We start from the raw sequence: 20,455 nt of genomic DNA, 5'->3' as shown, positions 1-20,455 counted from the left end.
GGGTTAGGTAGATCTAAAATAAATTCCCAGGCCTGCTTAAGGGATTGCTTGAAGAGTTCTCTCTTTTTTTCCAGGTGGTGGGGGCAGGAACTGCTAGTCAGTCAGACTGACATAATTATATCCAGTGGTGGGATCCAAAAATTTTAGTAACAGGTTCCCATGGTGGTGGGATTCAAACTGTGGCGTAGCGCCAATGGGGCTGGGGTGGGGCGTGATGGGGGCGTGGCTGGGCATTCCAGGGGCGGGGCATTCCTGGGCGGGGCTGTGGCAAGGATGCAGCCGCTGCGCTGGTCCTTGGGAGGGAAATGAATGCACGCAGGCGCAGGCTGCCACACACGCTGGTGCACCTCCTGCTAGACTGTTTCAAGTTCTGCGCACTTCTGCTGAGAGGAGGGGCGTAACTAAGGCAAAAATCACGTGGCAAAATCACCAATTAGTAACCCCCTCTTGGCACACACAAATACTTAGTAACCTACTCTCAGGAACCTGTGAGAACCTGCTGGATCCCACCTCTAATTATATCCCAGAGGCCCTTCATAAATGAAACAAAACATGGAGAATTGTAATGGAAATGCAAAGTTAAAGTTTGAAATAATCATAAATAGTCCAGTGCAAAGTATAGCCACTTGTGGCACTTGTAATACGGGAGAGATGGGGATTTAAGCTTGTTTTGGGCTTGTAACATGGGAGGGCTGGGATAGCTGGATATTTCTCCCCGGGTCCCGACTCCGTGCATGTTCTCCCAAGTGGTTTAAAATCTTTTCCGGCGTGTCTTCCCTGTTCTCTTTTTCAGTCTGACCTAGCGAACACAAACCTTAACATCACTTCACTCAGGGAAGGGGGACCCCGAAACATTCCCCGTCTTGTGCCGAGGATCCGGAGTCGGAATTAGAAGGCCCGATCTGGAGGAAGATTCTCTGTCACCGCAATGAACGGGAGCCGTGTTGTGGAGACTTTCTGGCTGGGTTGCTCTTTCCAGGAGAGAAGCCCCAAACCTCCTGAGGTCTGCCAGTGCAGAGCACGCTCTCCATTTCATCAAAGGGCACTCTTCCTGCTGTTTGCGGAGCCCCGTTTCTGCGCTCTCCCTTTTCAGAGCTGCAATCAGCAAAAGCGTTAATTAGGCCATTAATACCGTTATCCGTTCTGAATATAATTAGGATTACCAAACCTCCAAGTGATAGAGTGTAACCAAGGAAAAGGAAGATGGTTCAGAAAAGAAACACCATGGGATTTTGTTTCACGGAGCGTTGCCAAATGAGCATCCAGTGGCACTCATCAGGAGTTTTTTTTTTTAAGTAAGCGTGGCCAGATAGGGCTTTTGTCCGGCATTATTTTTGGTTGGATGTTCCGATCTTTCAAAACCTTGCTTTGGCAGTAGCTGCCACCACAGCACAAGGATCTTCAATACGTGGCTGAAGGGAAACAGGGTGGATTGAAGAAAAACAAAATGTTAGTTTAGAAAGGGATCCTGTTAAAATAACGTCTGCTTGAAACGTTGAACTGTTACCAGAGGCGGAGCTCCAAGGGGCCGGGAGGTGCACATTGCACCAGGCGTGCACCTGGGGAGGGCAAAGAATAGCCCCCCTCCCGCCCCCCCGGTGGCATCCCCCCCACACTTACCTTCGTGAAACAATGCAGGCTGGAGAAGCGGCCTGTTCCCTTCAGGCTGAAAATGGCCTGGTGGGAACTACCCAGGAGACCTTGTGAGCTCCAGGGTCTCAAGGGAAATGTAGTTCCCACCAGGCCGTTTTTGGCCTGAAGGGAACAGGTTGCTTCTCCAGCCTGCACTAAGGTAAGGGGGGGCGGTGGGCAGGGCGCCGTGGAGGGTGTATGTGGAAAACATAGAGTGCGTACTGGGTGCACTCTGGTCCACTACGCGACTGATTGATGCTATTAGAGACAGGCAGAACTTGAAATTTTTGTGGCCGACTCCACAAGGGGCAGTCAAAGGATTCATCAAAAGCAAGGGGTTTGTTTGCCCAATGCCTGGCGCCTACAGCCGGTCTTCTGGACTGAGCTCACGGTTAATCTTGCTCACTGGCCCCAGGAAGCACAGAGGCAGGAGGCCCCGCGTATTCCTGAGCTTCTTCTGCCCAGAGCCTGCTCACCCCCTGATCCTGCTGGGCACTTAAAGATGCTATCTGGCTCAGTAGCTGGAAAATGGCCTCCTAGTCTAGAAGTTCTCCATTGCTGAATAGCCTCCTTACAGGCCCAACCCAGTCGGGAACAGGCTGCCCTGGATTTCAGCATGTTGCAGCAGCATCTGGAGCGAAGTTTTCCGGGGTAAGTCCTTTGACCAGGTGTTCTGAGGCTGGAGGGGGTCCCTGCCCCCAGGGTGGCCACTGGCTTGTCCTGGTCATCCTCTGTGGAATCTGTTTCTGAGCCTAAGCCCCATCTGGGAAGAGTCACAACAATACCTGTCTTTTGAGGTACATTGCTGTTTGATCCACATTACTGATGGGGAAACCGAGGAGGGCAGTTTGCACAAGTAAGCGTGAAAAATGGGTGGTAGAGGAAGGCTGGCTTATAAGATTCAATCTACTCTTGATTCCTAGCTTTTCTCGAGCAAATTCCTTTTCTGAAAAATTCACAGCCGCTCTCCAAAGCTCTGAGTATTGTTTCTACCCCCATCTCTTTCAAAGAAGTTTCAATGCCTGTGCGTGTTTTTGAGTCAAATTATCCCATATTTGGAGGGCTTTTGATTCTCAGATGGACAATACGTTCCTTCTTGCTTGAAGATATTTCCAAAAACTGCTGCTTGTGAAATGGGAGGACAGTTATGTTGGAGTTCAATTAGTTACACTTCCTTTGGGCAAAAAATGAGTATCAGAGATCAGGTCTGCTCCTAGCACTTAGCTAAAAAGTAACCTGTACTGGTTGCTATGGCTTCTGGGCTAATTGCAGTAAAACTCTTGACCAGACTTAGAAGTTACAGGAAGAAATGTTTTCTCATTCAGAGGCTTAGCAAGGGCAGCAGGCCGGGCAAAGTTATATCACTGCAGCTTTTTATCATCCTTCTGCCTGTATCTTACCAATATTAAGGGAAAGGGAAGGAAAAGAAACTCAGGATACGTGACATTCGTGAGCAATGATCAGCCACAGTTTTTTTTATTCAACATGCTCAGCCGGGGAACAGTGTATCTGAGCAGTGGGAATTTCAGCAAAAGTACACTTCAAAACCCTGCACATACGTGATATTTTTACAACAGGCCTGTGACATGGGCCAGGGTTATCAGAAGAGCGACTGGCCACTACACCACTCACAAAAACAGCACAACAGGGCTGCACAACCACAGACTGTCCTTATGCTGGACATTCCCAGTTATACAGAAAACATGACTTTGAAACTTTCACCATATGAGAAGGGAAGACTGAGTGTGCTTCAAGAGGGACAGAACGTGAGAGAGCAGCTGTGAATCCATGAAAGGAAAACTTAGCTTGCTCTGTAGAAGCAGCTTGAAGAGATCTGGAGGACATATCTAATCTGCCCTCAACTATTCACAAGATCCCACGTTGCCAACCGAGGGCTGGGAGATAGTGCGAACGCTTGCCAAAACTCATCTTGCCGCAGATGTGAAGCAGGAAGGGAGACCTCCCGGATCAGCACAGATGGTCTTTTCAGCCTTACTGCTGCACCAGCTCGTGAGAAAAAACCGGGAGAGAGATTATTAACAGCAGTAAGAGGTGGCGACTTGCGGAGTAATGTGTTGGTGGCAAACCAAGTCCAAAGAGCATTTTTACAACTCTGTGCACTCAGTTTCCATCTGCAGGAGGGGGAAGACGGGGGGGGGGGGGGAAGGGGGGCACTCCGGCTCCCTCCAGTGGCCAAGTAGAAGCACATCCATCCCAGTACCTGTTGGGATTTGCTAGGAAAATCGTCCTTGGCAGAAGATAACATGCAGGAGAGTCCCTTTCCCTCCCAACTTGAGGACTTGGGAGCTATTTCAACAGGACTTGGGAAACTTTACAGAGCGCTTATCCGGTATCCCAAGCTCTTGGGGAGAAGAAAAAGGAGATTAAGGGGGGAGAGTTAGCCCTGGGATCCGTTTAATACACCAAATCCGACCGCAACAAACCCCAAGAGCTGTCTGGATGTTTACAATACTTGTCAGAGATCAGGCGATGATCCCTTGACTGACAGCGGAGAGGCGGATTGTGAAACCGAAGGAACGTATGAACGCTCCGGCCAACCAAGGGTTATCCAGCATCCTACAGCAGCAGAAGTTGCTAAGAGGTTCTTGCAGCCCTTTCCAGTGATACGGGGGACCATCTGCTTCAGTTGTGGGGCAGATGCCAGAGTCTACACCCCGCTGGACAGGTGAGCTGTGCAAATGAGACTGACGACGGTGTACCTGTTCCTTCCAAAGGGGGTTTGAGTTATGACGCCCACAAGGGCAGCCCTATAAGAGTCCAGCTGCTCAGACTAGCCCACTGTCTCCCTTCATGTGGCCCCTAAAGACAAACAGGTTATAGAGGATTTTGCTGAACTGTGCCCCCCCCCTCCCCAATTAGCCATTTCAGATTGACCAGGGAGGAGACAGATATTAACCACCGGTTCAATCCACCATCGCAGAGTTTGAGGGTCTCCCCTCTTCCATAGTGACATCCCTGGATTCAGTGGCGTAGCAATCTCTCTTGGAGTGAACTGTAGCTGATGTGTCAATAATACCACAGTGTTAGCTTTTTTCATCGTCCAGTTTTCACACCAGTAGGTAGTACTGAGGAATACAATACAATATTCTCACAACACTAGAACCAGGGGGCATACATTGAAAATGCTGGGGGAAAGAATTAGGACTAATCAAAGGAAACATGTCTTCACACAACACGTGATTGGCGTTTGGAATATGCTGCCACAGGAGGTGGTGATGGCCACTAACCTGGGTAGCTTTCAAAGGGGCTTGGACAGATTGACGGAGGAGAAGTCGATTTAAGGCTACCAATCGGGATCCTCCTTGATCTGAGATTGCAAATGCCTTAGCAGTCCAGGTGCTTGGGAGAAGCAGCAGCAGGAGGCCATTGCTTTCACCTCCTGCAGGTGAGCTCCCAAAGGCACCTGGTGGGCCACTGCAAGTAGCAGAGTGCTGGATTAGATGGACTCTGGTCTGATCCAGCAGGCTTTCTTATCTTCTTATGGTGTTACCTTGGTCACCAGAGACACATCCTTTCACTTAAGGATATTTTCTAGCTCCCAATCCTTAACCCAACAAGGCCCCTCCAAATCATGGCATGGAGAAGGTGGGGCCAGAGGCCATGTCAAGCATTCTTCATCCATGTTCCCAGCCCGGTGTTTCCCCCACAAGGAAGCGTTCTGTTCACCCTCCTCTCCCAGCAGTTGGAAATTCAGGCCAACCGCTGCTTCCCTGAAACTCCCCAAACACCCTGAACGATGGAAGCCAAGATAGCGTTTTATATAAACATAACAAAATTTCCCTTCAGGCACCCACCGGCTTCTAGAAAACACCTCTCTCTAGAGATACTTTCTGAGCATGTGCAGGCAAGAGACAATCTCCAATGGTAACTGTTTTGCAACCTCCCTGGCAAAACCGGAATTCATTCTAGTGGGATTTTGTGGCCCTTTCTGCCACAGTTGGGTCACAAATGACTTTTTAGAAACATCGTTTGGGGAAATGAAACGAAACGGCAGCGTTTTTTGTTCACTGGGAATTGTTGGAGCTATAGTAACGTGCAAGGCTTCGTTTTATGCCCGTTTTTCAAACCAAGGACACAACAGGCAATTTTTGTCCCTCTAATTGAGTCAACATCGGTGGTCGCATCTTGGCCTGGAAAGTTTCTGTTCAGAACAGATGGAAACTTTTCCAGAGAGGAACACGGGGGCTGTGAAATCCCAAGGGTTTCTGGCTGCACTGCGGCCAGCGGCCAATGTAACTATGGCAGTGGGCCATACCTACTGAGTTGTAAGGTGCCCTGGTGAGGTTTTTATAGGGCAGGGGGCCACAATTGTGTGCTGGTGAGGGGACATGGCTGCCCCTGTGGTGGTAGTGTCCATAGTCAGTACTGTGAGCTCCTCTGGTCTTAATGGGTATGACCACAGCAGTGATTGATTTTCAGTTCAGTTGGCACCTATGGGCCCCGTGGTGGCGAACCTTTGGCACTCCAGATGTTATGGACTACATTTCCCATCAGCCCCTGCCAGCATGGCCAATTGTAGGGGCTGATGGGAATTGTAGTCCATAACATCTGAAGTGCCAAAGGTTCGTCACCACTGGGCTACACTGACGGGGCATTCCCAAGCTGAAAGGCCATGCCCCCAGAACCACCCACAACCACACTGGTGTAGGGGCCTACACTTTTTTTGTGCCGGCAGGCAGCCGCTGTGGGACTCAGCCGGCACCTGAGAACAGCAAAGCAACGCAGGAGGACAGGGAATCTGTTTCCATCTAAGCATCTCCCTGATTCTTTCATAAAGTCCTCTTCCGAAAGGGCGAGCCAAGAGAAACCAAATAGCTAAATAATTAAAAGCTCCCATGATTCTCAAGCAAACACTTGCCAAAGGGGGTGCCTGCCGCATCTCTGTATGATTTACCACTTCGGCTTCACTTTGGCTGAAGGCAGCATTCAGAAACCAAGAACCGGTCAGTTGCTAACCACAGTCAAAACCAAGGGATGTGCGGGGAGGGGTGAACAGCGTCCTTAACAGAGGTGTTTGGTTATTGACAGTAGATAAAGACTTCACTTCATCCTTAACACGGAGGGACTAATGGGTTGCCAGAGTGGACCCTTTGCAAGGTAAGTCATCGTAGCTGAGTCGAATGGAGAAAATCTCTCTCTCCCCCCTCCCCCCCACAACTGCCCTGGTTAGCAGAGTGAGGAAGAAACGCCAGACAGTCTAGCACCGTGGTGGCGAACCTTTGGCACTCTAGATGTTATGGATTACAACTCCCATCAGCCCCTTCCAGCATAGCCAGTTGGCCATGCTGGCAGGGGCTGGTGGGAATTGTAGTCCATACCATCTGGAGTGCCAAAGGTTCGCCACCACTGGGCAAGCGCCAGAAGCCAAATTCAGATGCTGAGCAAAGGGTGAGGATCCCCCAGGCACAAACCAGCCACAGACCAAACACAACAAGACCAGGTAGTGTCAACATTTGTGCAAAGGGCATAGATCTTTGGAAGAGACACGCGTCAGGCCCAATACATCCCTGTGGAGCATTTTGCATTTTTCAGGTCCCCTGATTCTTTAGAAGGTTTGGGGAGGGCGAGGGGCAGGCTCCCTTCAGAATTGGATCTCTCACCGTTGTAGACTCCAGAAAAAGTGTCTGTAGGCCGACCAGCATGAGGGTGAGAGCATCAAGGCTCAGCGAGTGACTCTCGTTCCCACCAAGTGAGTGCCAAGATACAGGGAAGTTTGCTTCCCAGCTGCGAAAGCATCCTTCCCAAAGAAATGTGTGCAATAAAATGCAGCCAGACTGTCTTGCTGGGAGAAATATTACCGGACCGCAAAAACTAATAAAGGAGAGAGAGAGAGAGAGAGAGAGAGAGAGAGAGAGAGAGAGAGAGAGAGAGAGACTCGCACTTGCAGCCCCACACAAAGCCTGGAACTTCCTCCCTCCAACTGGTGCCTAGGTGGGAGGGCAAGTGAGCATCTGGGTGGGAAGGAAAGGGCTTCTGCAGGAAGAAAAAAACCCCAAGACAGAGAAACGAGCATTTGGCACCCTGGCTGCATTACTTGAAGCATCGATTCATATAATCCACCGTCCCGTGGTTCTCCCCTTCCCCATTCAGTTCTGCGAGGTGGGTCCAGGTTGGGGAGAATTACAGGCTGAATGGGAGCTTCGTAGCAAACTGTAGATTTGAACCCAAGTCTCCCAGAGCCTAGCTTGACTCTCTAACCCAGGGGGTCCACAATGCAGTGCCCACCGGTGCCACCGATGCCTCTTATAGCATTCACAAAGTGCTTTGAGGAAGCAGGGGCTGCTGCTCAGCAGAGTGGGGGCTTTTGCTCAGCAAAGCTTCTGATTCGCTGTATGGATAAAACAGCGCTTAAACAAGGCTGTGTGGATTGAACAGCTCTTCTGTCTGAATGGTTGAAGAGTTACTATTAGTTATCCATCATAAGAACATAAGAACATAAGAACTAGCCTGCTGGATCAGACCAGAGTCCATCTAGTCCAGCATTCTGCTACTCGCAGTGGCCCACCAGGTGCCTTTGATCATCTCAATCAGTTGGCTCCTCCCCCCTGCAGCAGCCATTTTGTGACTAGCTCCACCTCTTCCAAGCAGCCATTTTGTGATCGGGCCCACCATTTATTGTCAGAATTCCAAAAAAAATGCCCACAGGCTCAAAAAAAGGTTGAAGACCCCTGCGCCAACCACAAAAGCACTCTAGCTCTCACACAATCAGACTTAAAAATCTCCAGCCAAAACCGAAGATAAAACAGCAACCCCCAAATACTTCCCCTCCATAAAAGACATCTGCCATTCAACACCCCCCCACCCTGGCAAACAGGCAGGCCTTGCAGTTCTTTCTTAAGATCTCCCAGGAGTCTTAAAATCTCCCCAAAATTAGAAAACTAGCACCACAGGCAAAGATTGGAAACAGAAGCCCCCCCCCCCCCCCTCACCCTGGCTGGGCTACTTTTAAATACGCATAGATGTTTTTAAAATGCAAAATGGCCTTCTAAAGCAGAACCTCACAGCATCCCTCTCACAACATCAACACTACCCACAAGTGCAAATCAAGCACAGAAAAGGAAGCCGCTGATTTTTCCTGGGAGCAGACAGGATTCAGCCGACCTGGATTCTCACTCGGCTCCTGAGTTAACCGGGTGGCCTCGGCTGAGTCACTCCAACTCTCAACATTTTAGAACTCTCTTGATGCCAAGCGTTGTGTGCGTCTTGCTCTGGGCATCCAGATTGCACAAGGAGCGCAAACACGCAAGGCCGCGTATCTGATGGCACAAGGGAAGGCTCGAAAGACCTGCTTGCCCAAGAGACTCCGAAGAAACTTGCTCGGAACAAAACCCGGCCACGTCGAGATGAGTCCTCTGAAAGGCGCCATCTGCCACGGAGCCATTTGTTAACCTGAAAATAATGGCCCTGGAAACCACAGTCCATTACTGGGAACAAAGACTTTGTGCCCCGTGGCTAGGAATAAATCATCGTTGCATGGAGCACGTTGAAGATGGAGGAGGCTCCTTTCCCCCCCCCCCCTCTTTTCCTTTTATTTTCTTGTTTTTAATTTCTTGGCTTAATTGTTATGGAAAATGCCATTAAACACAGGGAAATAAGAGCATGATCTCCATTCGCTTCCCTTCTGAGGCTGAGCTAAAGATGAAAAATAGGGTCTAAAACAAATCCCAAATCCCTGGAGGTCTTCCCTAGGCCAGGATTCAGCCCCTCCAATTCATACGACCTATTTTTAGCCAGTGTGTCATGTTGTGTGGTGTGGTGTAGGACTAGAAGTGTCAGCCATGAAATTTGCTGGATGACCTTTGGCTAGTCACTCGCTGTCTACCTGACCTTACTGACAGGTTTGGTATGATTATAACATTAGGAAGGGACACCCACCAAAGCAATCTTGAGCTTCTTTGGAGAAAGGTTGGCATAAAAATACTCTAGATGGGAGAATTCAGTTTTAAATATGTGGCTATATAAAGTACCTAGAGCTTTATTACCCCTCCCCCCCCATTTCTTTTTTACAGATTCTCGCTGGCTCTGTTTTAGTTCTGCCTTTCTGCAGAAATACAATAGTTATGGACTCCATACGAAAGTGACCTTCAGAGAGTTAGAGGCAAGACGATTCTTGCGTTAACCTTAAAAAGCGAACACAATTAATGGGGCTTGAAGCCTTTTCATGGGAAAGAACCCATTTCGATGGAGAAACGCTGTTAAAATAGCTGCAGTGATTGGCACTCCCTCCCTTTAAAGATGGCACCAAACTGGGATGGTTGGAAAGGCAGTGGCTCATGGGCAGATATATAGAGGGTCCTGGGTTCAAATAGTGCTTGTTCTGGTGGATCTCTCAGCTGCCTTCAATACGATCAACCAGACTATCCTATTGAGCCACCTCTCAGCACAAGGAGAAGGATGGGGGGCACCATGGTATGGTATCTTAAGGCTTATCGGGGGGGGGAGGTGTCTCAGAAGATGGTGCTGGAGGATTTCCGCTGTGCTCCATGTCTGCCGCACTATGGGGCTTCTCAGGGTGCAATCTTATCCCCCATGCTATTTAATAGCTACATGGAGCTGCTGAGGGAGATCCTCAGGAATTTGGGGTTGTGGTGACACCAATAAATAGATAACTCCCAGGTCAATCGATCTTTCCCATCAAGGAGATGTTGAAAGGACCTTTGGCTCTTGAGCAGCAGTGGCATAGGAGGTTAAGAGCTCATGCATCTAATCTGGAGGAACCGGGTTTGATTCCCAGCTCTGCCGCCTGAGCTGTGGAGGCTTATCTGGGGAATTCAGATTAGCCTGTACACTCCCACACAGGCCAGCTGGGTGACCTTGGGCTAGTCACAGCTTCTCAGAGCTCTCTCAGCCCCATCCACCTCACAGGGTGTTTGTTGTGAGGGGGGAAGGGCAAGGAGACTGTCAGCCCCTTTGAGTCTCCTGCAGGAGAGAAAGGGGGGGATATAAATCCAAACTCTTCTTCTTCTTCTTCTTCTTCTGAAAGCTTTCGTCCTGAAATTCTTGCTGGTCATAAAGGAGTTGGCCCAAATCTAACTGTTCTACTGTGACCTGGCATGGCTGCCCTCTGAAACTATATACACCCTTGCGTTTATTTTCACATCTTTTCATTCAGCATCATAATTCCACCAGCAGCTGCTTCTTTAGAGCCATCTCCACCCCTAACAACCGCTGACCCTTCTTACTACATTTCAGGGTGATGCCCAAAATGTTTGCCTCCCACCACCCAATCACCCTCAGCCAATGGTGGGATTCAGCCTGTTCGCACCAGTTCGGTAGAACCGGTAGCTAATTTTTTTTGGTCTAGTTCAGAGAACTGGTCGTAATCCCACCACTGAGCCCTTTCAGAACCGGTTGTTAAATTATTTGAATCCTACCACTGCCCTCAGCCCTCACCAAACAAGTGCAAACCCCCGACCGCTTCTTTTCACGATGAAAAAAGGAGCACAAAACACAAAACCCAGTTTAAACGGCCTCCTTTTTCCACCCACACCCCACCCATTCAACACCTTGTATTAATTCATTGCAGAAGACGGTTTCGGTTTTGCAGTCTGGGAGATCATCCAGCCCTCCCACCGGCCCAGTCACTAGGCAGGAAGACAGAAACGGGAGGGGGACATGGGGGTCTTGAGCTTTGCACAGTCTCTTCGTTGGCCCCATGCCTGACATCCAAAAACACGTGCCCGTGCGTACATCTCCAAAAATGTCCCTCTAACTTTGTGTGGGGAAAGGAACACGAGGAGTTCTAAGCATTGTCTGGTGCCACTTAGAAGGGTGACTTTAACAGCAGGTTTGTTCTTGATTTATTGAGTCATTTGGAAGAGAAAAATAGAAGGGAAGGGAAATGAGATAATGAAGTTCTGTCCCTGGGTTTGGGGGCCGGTGGAAGAACCACAGGATTAAACATTAACCCCGGCAGTCTCCTCTGCCCCTCAGAAAAACAAGACATAAAGGTCCCGTCCCATTTACAAGTTTAGCAAAATCCCCCAGGTTTGTGTCTCAATTCAGCCGCAACCGTTTTCACTCCTCGGGCCCAACCTCGTCTTTCCACTTGTGTCAACACTTTTGTTCCCAAGGTTCAGGCTAGTCAGAATCCCTTCCTTTTTTTTGTTTGAGTGAGTGAGACTGGGCAAGGCCCAGTAACCAGACTGGGAGTCATGGTAACTCCCCGAGACAATCTTACACCAGGTCTGAACCTTGGTCTATTCACCTCGGTATTGTCTACGCTTGACAGGCAGCGACTCTTCGATACAGAAAGCCCTCTCACAACCTGAGATCCTCGAACTAAAAGTCACGGAACCTGTGACCATCTACCTGGCTTTGGCCTCACAACCACAGTGATAGAAGAAGAAGGAGGAGGAGGAGGAGGAGGAGGAGGAAGAAGAGGAGGAGGAGGAGGAGGAGGAGGAGGAGGAGGAGGAGGAGGAAGAGTTTGGAGTTATATCCCCCCTTTCTCTCCTGCAAGAGACTCAAAGGGGCTTACAATCTCCTTGCCCTTCCCCCCTCACAACAAACACCCTGTGAGGTAGGTGGGGCTGTGAGAGCTCTGAGAAGCTGTGACTAGCCCAAGGTCACCCAGCTGGCGTGTGTGGGAGTGCACAGGCAAATCTGAATTCCCCAGATAAGCCTCCACAGCTCAGGCGGCAGAGCTGGGAATCAAACCCGGTTCCTCCAGATTAGATACATGAGCTCTTAACCTCCTACGCCACTGCTGCTGATAGGAGTCTGGACCTAAGGGCTCTGGCCGTTGACACAGATGCAACATCTGTGGCCATAGCTTTGGTACAGCATGCACAATTTGTGTTGAGAACATTGCAGGTTTGGCCTGGACTTCTCCAGGGGAATTGATCTCTACCATCTGGAGATCAGTTGTAATTCGTGGAGAACTCCAGGCCTAACCCGGCGACAGCAATGTTCTCGACACAAATTGTGTGTGCTGTACCAATGCTGTGGCCCTTTGCACAACTCCTGGGGTGGGCTTCTTGGTATCACATGTCTGCTGAGCAGAAGCGTACCAGGGGTAAATGGTGCCCGGGGTGGGACTTCCTGCTCCCCAAGCCCCACCCCTGGCCTCAGTGCTTATAAAAGAAAGTCTCCGAGGCCGGGACTGCAGTCTCCTCTGGCCTGCCCAGAGGGGAGGTCAGAAGAGACTGCAGGCTGTGGCTGGGAGAACAGCCCGTGGGGGGGTGGGGGTGGGGAGAAAGGGAGGGGAGAGTCCAGGGTGGGGTTGAGGTCGAGGCACGTGAAAACGACAAGACAGCAGGACTTCCTGGTCACATGGGGGGCCGATTTTGCGCCCCCCCATGTGACCAGAAACGTGGTGCCCGGGGACAAGGGCTACCCCTTGTCTCTAAGCAGATACGCCACTGCTGCTGAGTTTTCTCCTCTCCCCAGCTCTGCCCTCCCTGGGCTCCACTCCCCAAACCCCCAGGAATTGCCCAACTCAGAGTTGGTCACTCTAGCTGCAGAAGAGGCTTCCAGTTCTCGGCTGCAGAGTGGAGGCACGCTCTCACAGAGCTCTGGATCCCTGTTGTGACTTGCAAGTCTAGAATGCAAAAAAAAAGAGAGGGGAAATGGCGCAAGTTCAAGCCGTTTAATGTATGCACCTCCCGGAATCCAGCTTATCCGAGTGCCGAATCCGACCTGTTTTCACACAGACCTACTCCAGCCCCTGTTACGAAACCTGCCTTCCTTGGCTCCAGGCTAATGGGCTGCTCAGGGTTCCACCGTCTTCAGCAAGAAGACTCTGAGTTTTATTTTGCCTCTGTTCTTATCTGTTCACCGCAAAAAAAAAAAAAAAAAAAAAAACTCCTGCAACCCTGCAAAAACAACCCCCAAAGAACCCCCTAAGCCATTAAGAACAGGTAATGAACACATAATGAAGCAAGTAATGAACGTTAATTAGATAAAAATCCTAATTCCCCTGAATCGTCAAATAGTTCGTGGCAAGCGCTTAAATCACAGCTGCTGGAACTATTGGGAAAGTCATTCTCAGCAGTCTGGAATGAGGTTCTCAATACTGGGATGGCTGGATGGTAACTTTTAAAGCCGGTAATGGGTGGGGGGCACAGTCATCCCCTGCGTCTTGGTGCAGCGGGAGGCCACGCCCAGGAGTGGTTGTGACCCTTTTGCACTTAGTCATTAATCCTGATCCGTAGATAATTTCCAAGGCCAGTTGTGACAACGCGCCGTCTCCAGGGTTGCTGGTGAAGGTAACCGCATGCTCCGCTCAAAGCAAAATGCTGCCACCTGGCTCCAAACGCTTACTGGCAGATGGCATGATCGTCGCAATTCAAGGAGCCAGCGCTTGCTTTTAAAGCCACGTTTGGGCTGGGACTTTTATCTCTAAGGCCTATTATGCATGGAGTGCTTACCTTGGGGCAATTTGCTCCAGAATGGGGTCTCTCCGTGTTTCTCCAATTACACGTGAGGAAGAAGAAAAAGAGGAGTTTGGATTGATACCCCCTTTCTCTCCTGCAAGGAAACTCAAAGGGCCTTCTCCTTTCCCTTCCTCTCCCCACAACAGATACCTTGTGAGGCAGGTGGGGCTACGAGCAGAGGTGGGATCCAGCAGGTTCTCACAGGTTCCCAAGAGTAGGTTACTAATTGTTTGTGTGTGCCGAGAGGGGGTTACTAATTGGTGATTTTGCCACGTGATTTTTGCCTTAGTTATGCCCCTCCTCTCAGCAGTAGCGTGCAGAACTTGAAGCAGTCTAACAGGAGGTGCAACGGCGTGCGTGGCAGCCTGCGCCTGTGTGCATTCGTTTCCCGCCCAAGGACTGGTGCAGCGGCTGCGTCCTTGCCACAGCCCCGCCCAGGAATGCCCCACCTCCGGAATGCCACGCGGCCGGCCGCGGTGCTCCAGCTCCAGCGCCCCATTGGCGCCATCGGCCACGCAGTTTGAATCCCACCACCATGGGAACCTGTTACTAAAACTTTTGGATCCCACCACTGGCTATGAGAGTTCTGAGAGAACTGTGACTAGCCAAAGGCCATCCAGCAGGAATGTAGGAGGGGGGAAACAAATCTGGTTCACCAGATAAGAGTCCACCATTCAGATGGAGGAGCAGGGAATCAAACGCAGTTCTCTAGAATAGAGTCTACCTGTTCTTAACCACTACACCACGCTGTCTCTTGGACCTGCGCAACTTGCAGTCATTTTGCCTGCCACCACTTCGGATCATTCCCAGCCACTTGCTAGCTTGTTGCTTTTTTTCCAAAGCCCTTTAATTTTTAAATTGTTTTATTGTGCCTTTGCTACTGCAATGTCCCATTAGTGTTAATTTTCATTTTTTAAAATAGTCACCCATTGATCCCCTGGAAATGCCTGCAAGGAGTGGCTGAGGAAAGACAAAGAGGGGCAGAACCGCCAAAGCCAATAAAAATATTGAAGTTTGCCCACTCTTAGGAACCACGGGGCTTCGATGATCTGCTGCGCTATATGTGTGAGGGTGTCTGCCGTCAAAACTCTGCCCCGAAGGAAACATACCCTCACTGCAGGACAGAGCACCAGGGTATAATCAGCCTTAAAGCACCTCAATATGGCTCCTGTGCAAAGTATTTTCTCACTATGACCATCGCAGAGTGCCCTCAATATGACTGTCATGTGCAGTACATTTTCTCCACATTCCCGGCCTGTTTAAATCAAGCGGAAATACTTTTCTTTTTAAAAAACATTTTTCCCCATTGTGCAAAAGTAAGACTCACACTGTGGCAAAATCTGAGCTGAATGTTATAAGATCCTGCTCAAACCAAGCATCTGAAGAGATTCTAAGGGAAGCGAACAGAGTCGCAAGAGGGTCCGGACCAATTTCCTTTCGTCTTGCCTCTCTAAAGTCTGGTCTCCTACAGCTCGGCAGTTTTACATTGTCAGAAAGTAGTCCAGGCTGTGTTGGGTTGGGTGTGTTTCTCCCTGTCTCCTCCGTCTCTGCTCTTACCTTTTCGCTTGGGGGGGAGGCTGGCTGGTCTTCCTCGGTTTAACGTGAAAAATAAAAATAAACGGCTTGGCAGCTCAGAAGCATTTTTCTGTGACCTGAGTCATATTAAATTGTCTGTCAGCTAATTAAAGCGGAATGAACTGGGTGGGATTTGGAGAGGGTTATTATTATTTTTAAAAAACACACACCACTTTCCTGTCCCCCGCAAACCTGAGTTACCATTTGGAATAAAGCAAATAGCTGCAGCTTCCCAAAGGAGGGTCCGTGCTGCTAGAAGAGAACAGGCAGTTCATGCCAAAGGGGCCCAGTTCAATCCCCAGGCCGTCTAGTTACAAGACATTCAGGTGGCGGGCGTAAGGAAAAACGTGACTGTATATGAGAGCCCATTTGAAAAGGGAATCCTGAGAAGAAGAAAAAGAGGAAGGCAAAGAGAAGGGCAATGAGGATGGTTGAGGGACTGGAGCACCTTCCTTATGAGGAGAGGCTGCAGCATTTGGGACTCTTTAGTTTGGAGAGGAGATGTCTGAGGGGGGATATGATTGAAGGCTATAAAATTATGCATGGGGTAGAAATGTCGACAGAATTTTTTCTCTCTTTCTCACAATACTAGAACAAAGGGCCTACATTGAAAATGCTGGGGGGAAGAATTAGGACTAATCAAAGGAAACAGGTCTTCATGCAAAGCGTGATTGGTGTTTGGAATATGCTGCCACAGGAGGTGGTGATGGCCACTAACCTGGATAGCTTTTAAAAGAGCTTGGACAGATTGATGGAGGAGAAATTGATCTATGGCTCCCAATCTTGATCCTCCTTGATCTGAGATTGCAAATGCCTTAGGAGACCAGGTGCTTGGGGGGAGCAGCAGCAGCAGGAGGAGGCCATTGCTTTCACATCCTGCAGGTGAGCTCCCCAAGGCACCTGGTGGGCCACTGCAAGTAGCAGAGTGCTGGACTAGATTCATGCCAAAGGGTCTGATCCAGCAAGGCTCTTTCTTATGTTCTTAAGAGGTTTCCTGACATAAAAACTGACCTCCTGCGTATACAGATCGACTTCACTGGAGAAAACGGCTGCTCTGGAGGGAGGACTCTATGGCATTATAATATCCTTCAGAGATTCCTCTCCTCCACAAACCCCACCCTCCCTAGGTTGCGCCCTCACAATCTCCAGCTATTTCTGAACCCAGAGCTGGTCATGCTAGCCAAGCGTGCTGTGGTGTGCGTCGACCCTGTTCCTTTAAAAGAGTGCTGAGCGGCGCATGGCTCCGATCCCAGGAGATACACACGTTAGATCAATCAAGGGAAAAGGCTTGGACTGATTCCATTGACTGAGTACACCGCAGTTCCCTGAGCCCAGGGGCTGCTTATACCTTCTGCACCAATAATCTGCAGGTGCTGACTTGGGAGGGGAGGGCGGGGCTGAGCTGTCATCTCGATGCACCTTGTCTGGGCTGCTACCTGGATAGCATTTAGCATCAGAGCGCTTAAGACAGCGCTCCCTCCTTCCCCCTGCCCCACATATGCTCCTGGGGGAAGGACCCCTTCGCGACTGCTTTAGAGAGATTAACTCCAAGATCCGCTCGCAGAGCAGCCAGCGTCATCTGGTTCCGGCACTTTCCAGTCACGCTCGATCAACTGTGTCCTGCTCGGGAGGCTCCGAGTCCTTCCCAGGCACAATCAAGAGATGTTGTCCTAACTCCGGGAAGGCCTGGGTTCAAATGGTCACTCAGGGCTCCCCGCAATCCTCTGGGGGCCAAACCTGATTGCTGGAGAAGCTGGCAACAAAGGGGGCCGGATCAGCTGTGGCCACATGTCGAATGCTGCGTCCTTCTGTACAAGATTGGCCAAGCGTGCTGCAAGTGCATTGCCAGCCTCCGGGTGGGGCCTGGAGCTCTTCTTGGATTATCATCTCCAGGTCACCGAGATCAGCTTCCCCTGGAGAAAATGGCTCCTCCAGAGGGCAACATCTAGTTCAGTGGTGGCGAACCTATGGCACGCCTGCCAGAGGTTGCACTCAGAGCCCTCTCTCTGGGCACGCGCGCACAGAGTTTGTCATGTGGGGGGAGCGGAAAATCGCCCCCCCCCACACACATCTAGGCTGGCCTTGCTTCTGAGTAAACCCTCCTAGGGTCGTGATTCACCCCTTCGAAGCATTGCTTCACCAAGCTTACTCTCGAGTAACGCGCGCCTCGGAGCAAATTGTCTTGTCTAAACTAAAACCTCAGTATTCAGGTTAAATTGCAATATTGGCACTTTGCGATAAATAAGTGAGTTTTGGGTTGCAATTTGGGCACTCGGTCTCAAAAAGGTTCGCCATCACTGATCTAGTTGACCATAGATTTGAGACAAATCCCTCCCCAAACTTCCCCCTTCGGCCCACACCACACTAAATCTCCAGGAATTTCCCAGGTCGGAGTTGGCAACCTGAGTTGCAGACTGTACATACAAAGCAGTCCCCTAACAGTCAGGAGGTGGAGAAGATGAGGATAAGGGAAGAGACCGGCCCATGAGTTGAATGAAGATCCAGCAGCAGTGGTTATCAGACTCCCTAGAAAGCCTCTCTGTAGCTGTTGCTCTGGGGGTGGGAGTGGAAAGGAGAGGGGGGGTATTTTAATGTAATTCTATTGCTGTTTTAATTGTTATATTTTATTCATGATGCTTTTATTGTGGGTTTTCTTTTTTACCTTTGTAAGCCACCTAGAGGTGCTAGCATGAGGTGGGGGATAAATATTATAAATAAAGATTGATTTTCACTTTTGGCATGCTCAGGGACTGAGCCAAGCTTAGTCCCCCAACCCCCACGTCCAACCAGGGCAGCCCCCCACCTATTATTATTATTATTATTATTATTATTATTATTATTATTATTATTATTATTAGTAGTAGTAGTAGTAGTAGTAGTAGTAGTAGTAGTAGTAGTAGTAGTAGTAGTATTAATTAAATTTAATAGACTGTCCTACCCCCGAGGGACTCAGGGCGGTTCACAAAACAATCAACATTTGAACACAGCAAATAGTTTCAATTAAAACAATAAATAAATTAAACATTAAAACACTAGCAGCAGTGATCTTCCACAATTAAAATAAGTAGATGATGTCCGGCATTAACCCCCCGGGAGGGAACTGGCCGATATTCAATCAGCAGATGACAAAGCTGAAAAGGAGCAACAAAGAAGGGCAACCTAGAACAAAGAAGAGCAACCTAGAACACATCCAGGAAGCTAGAGGGCCGGTCAAAACACCTCTGACACAACCAACCGCTTTTCCTCGCTCTCTTGAATTTGGTACGTTTGAGCCAGCGCAAGTGAGAAGAAAGCAGCAGTTGTATATCTTTCTTTCCCGCCGCGTCTCTGTGTGCTCAGCTCTCCCTCATGCGAGCTCCCTTGGCCTGCCAAACCAGGTGGGGAGGCAATAGGGGATTATTATCTGACTCGCCAGCCCACTGAGAAACATTCCAAAGTAGTGACATCTAAGCTAGGAAAATATTTTGGGCATTGTCTCTGTGCATGAAGGGCTGGGGAGGTTTACTGGCCGGGTGCCCTTCGGTCAGCTCTGCCAGCGAGCGTCTTTCCTTTCATCATCAGGCAATCTCTTTATCCTTCACGGCTGCGCTCCCTGCCAAAAGACCCTCTCAAACTGTGCTCAGGTATTTAGTGGTCAAGGTGTTTCGCTGGGATAGATTACCTGGAAACTGCAGATTTTTAGCCCAAGATCTGGCTGTTTACTCTCACATTCACCATTCGACAGAATTCTGCATACATGTTCTGTCTACACACTGATCTCTTACGGCTTTCCCAATAATTCCTCTGACACACATTCTTCCAGCCCCTCAAGGCTCCTCTGCCTTTTCATAAATCATACAGCCCTCCTTCTTGTCCCTAGTCCCTGCACGAGGTCTCCCCTCCGCAGCCAATTTGACCTTTCACTCTCTCGTCACGACACAGCAGTGTTTCACAACATTCTTTTGCGGGCAGGTTCTCTCAGAGTGTTCAGCATGTTCACAAATATTGCATGTCCACCCTCTGGAAGATGAAAGGGGCAGGCAGGCAGAAGTGTACGGTGGGAAAATGGCACCCAGAGACAGCTGGGGATCATGGGACAGACCCCTGAACCCCCCAAGCCCCGCCCCCCTCCCGGCTCCCGGCTCCCAGTCGGCTCTCTGGGGAAAGCAGAAGCAACTGAGGTTCTGTCCTAGCCTCTGTTGCTTTTATAAGCACAGGGGTGGGGCTGTGCCCATAGGGGGCATGGTCCCGGCCCACCCCCACCCTCATGCTTATAAAAGCAAAGGAGATGAGGACAGAGCATCAGTTGCTTCTGCTTTCCCCAGATAGGAGGGCAGAAGGGACTGCCGGCTGCCAGTCAGGAGTGGGGGATGAGGCTTGGGGGGGCAGTGTCCTCAGGTTTCCTTGGCCCCACCCACATCGATGATGACATGGGCGGGGCCAAGGGCGCCTGAAGACTACAAAGCAGCAGGACTTCCTGCTGCCTTGCCGTCTTCCTGGTCACATGGGGGGGCTGATTTTGTGCCCCCCATGTGACCAGATTAGTGATGCCCGGGGACAGAGGGTACCCACTGTCCCTAGGGTGGTACGCCACTGCAGGCAGGCAGTTTTTAGTCAGTCTGGATTCCTACAGCATTTATCAGAACTTCTGGTGCCTTGTTTTCACTCCTCAGTCACTGAACTAGTTGGCCCCAGAGTCTGCTCCTGAAGGACCCTCTCTCTCGCAGAGAAAAATCAGAGCTGACCTTCAGCCATGCCCTTCTCCCCGACAACACATAAAATGGGACCTCGCTGCACCTTGCAAACATTTTGGGTCTCAGGTGTGTTGGCTCCCAGCTACAAAAGCTCCCAGCGATAGTCCTGAACACGTC

Source organism: Sphaerodactylus townsendi, linkage group LG04 (genome assembly GCF_021028975.2).
Source record: "Sphaerodactylus townsendi isolate TG3544 linkage group LG04, MPM_Stown_v2.3, whole genome shotgun sequence".
Taxonomy (NCBI): Eukaryota; Metazoa; Chordata; class Lepidosauria; order Squamata; family Sphaerodactylidae; genus Sphaerodactylus; species Sphaerodactylus townsendi.
The sequence above is the reverse complement of the archived record's forward strand: the minus strand, read 5'-3'. Positions refer to the sequence as shown.